Consider the following 2,150-nt stretch of genomic DNA (forward strand, 5'->3'; position numbering starts at 1 on the left):
AATCCATATCTGGCATTCAGCTTTTTATATGATAGGTTATATTGTCTTGGAGAATTAAGCCACCCTTGTTATAGAGTTGCTCCATTTTAAGCCACATAAGTGTGTGTGTGTGTGTGTGTGTGTGTGTGTGTGTGTGTGTGTGTGTTTGGTATGTATATATTTTAGAAGGTTTCTACAGTAGTAGATTTCCAGATGACATTTTCAAAGGTCTTTAATGTCGGATATACTTTCATATACTTGATTCTTTACCTTCCTCCCATCTTCAACCCCATTTAACTCTTAATTGCTCCATTATTACAATTGCACTCTGCAGACTACCTGAATTCTTTTTCTTGACTTAAAAACACATTTCATGTTGCCATTCTAGTTTTTAAAATTGAATATACCTTCTAATTTGAACACATACATATGAGGAATCAAAGCTAATGGAGAAGTACAATATTTATTTTTCAGGTCTGGATTATCTCACTCTTATTATTTCAAGTTCTTCTATTTACCTGTATATTTCAGAATTTCATTTTGCTTATTAACTGAGTAATATTCCATTGTGTAAAATTTCATTGTTTGTACCTGTCCAGCAGGCAAAAAGGCAAACTGTCCTCTGAAGGGGGAAGTGAGCTGGTTATAGGGAAGATAGAAAAGAAAAGATGGAAGAGACAGATAATGGGAGGGCTGCAGGTCATTACCATGCCAGCAGCAAGTGTATTTCTCATGGCCTTTTTTTATACTACAATACTTTGAGAAGCAAAGATACAAGCTAACAGAAACAACTTGCTGAAAACACACATAGGGCATTTGTTCACATCAAAAAACATCCTGATTCCTTCCACCAAGGGTAATGGAATTTTAAGCATCTTGCCTTAAGCCTCAAGTGCACCTCCTCTTATTGTCCCATGCCTCAGCAGGGCAGGAAATCTGTCAACAGACCCTGCCTTGACTTTGCCTGGCAGGCAGATTTTTTTCTCTCTCTCTTTTCTTTTCATCTGCTTCAGAGAAGCAGCATACAACTCCCAACATTGTTCACTTTTTATTAGTTGGACATCAATGCTGTTTCCATTAATTAGCAGTGGCAAATAGAGCAGTAATTAAGATGGATGATCTAGGATCTCTAAAATAGAATGCATAAAAGAATATATAATGGCATATAGGATATATGCCCATAAGTACTATAGATTGATCTATGGTAGATATAGTTTCATTAGCAAGAACTTCCTCACTGATTTCATAAAACATAGCCAGTTTGCAAACCTACTAACAGTAAATAAGCTCCTTCTTGCCTCAAATTTAAACCAAGCTTTATCATTTTTTCCATAGAAGCATATGTGCTCAGATTTCTCTCTTTTTTTATTATATATATATTTTATTACGTATTTTCCTCAATTACATATCCAATGCTATCCCAAAAGTCCCCCATACCCTCCCTCCCCCCACTCCCCTACCCACCCATTCCCACTTTTTGGCCCTGGCATTCCCCTGTACTGGGGCATATAAAGTTTGCATGTTCAATGGGCCTTACTTTCCAGTGATGGCTTACTAGGCCATCTTTTGATACACATGCAGCTAGAGTCAAGAGCTACGGGGTACTGGTTAGTTCATAATGTTGTTGCACCTACAGGGTTGCAGATCTCTTTAGCTCCTTGGTTACTTTCTCTAGCTCCTCCATTGGGGGCCCTGTGATCCATCCAATAGCTGACTGTGAGCATCCACTTCTGTGTTTGCTAGGCCCCGACCTAGTCTCAAATGAGACAGTTATATCTGGGTCCTTTCAGCAAACTCTTGCTAGTGTGTGCAATGGTGTCAGCGTTTGGAAGCTGATTATGGGATGGATCCCTGGATATGGCAGTCTCTAGATGGTCCATCCTTTTGTCNCAGCTCCAAACTTTGTCTCTGTAACTCCTTCCATGGGTGATTGTTTCCAATTCTAAGAAGGAGCAAAGTGTCCACACTTTGGTGTTCGTTCTTCTTCAGTTTCATGTGTTTTACATATTGTCTCTTATATCTTGGGTATACTAAGTTTCTGGGCTAGTATCCACTTATCAATGAGTACATATCATTTGAGTTCTTTTGTGATTGTGTTACCTCACTCAGGATGATGCCCTGCAGGTCCATCCATTTGCCTAGGAATTTCATAAATTCATTCTTTTTAATAG

This window comes from Mus caroli, chromosome 13 (genome assembly GCF_900094665.2).
Source record: "Mus caroli chromosome 13, CAROLI_EIJ_v1.1, whole genome shotgun sequence".
Taxonomy (NCBI): domain Eukaryota; kingdom Metazoa; phylum Chordata; class Mammalia; order Rodentia; family Muridae; genus Mus; species Mus caroli.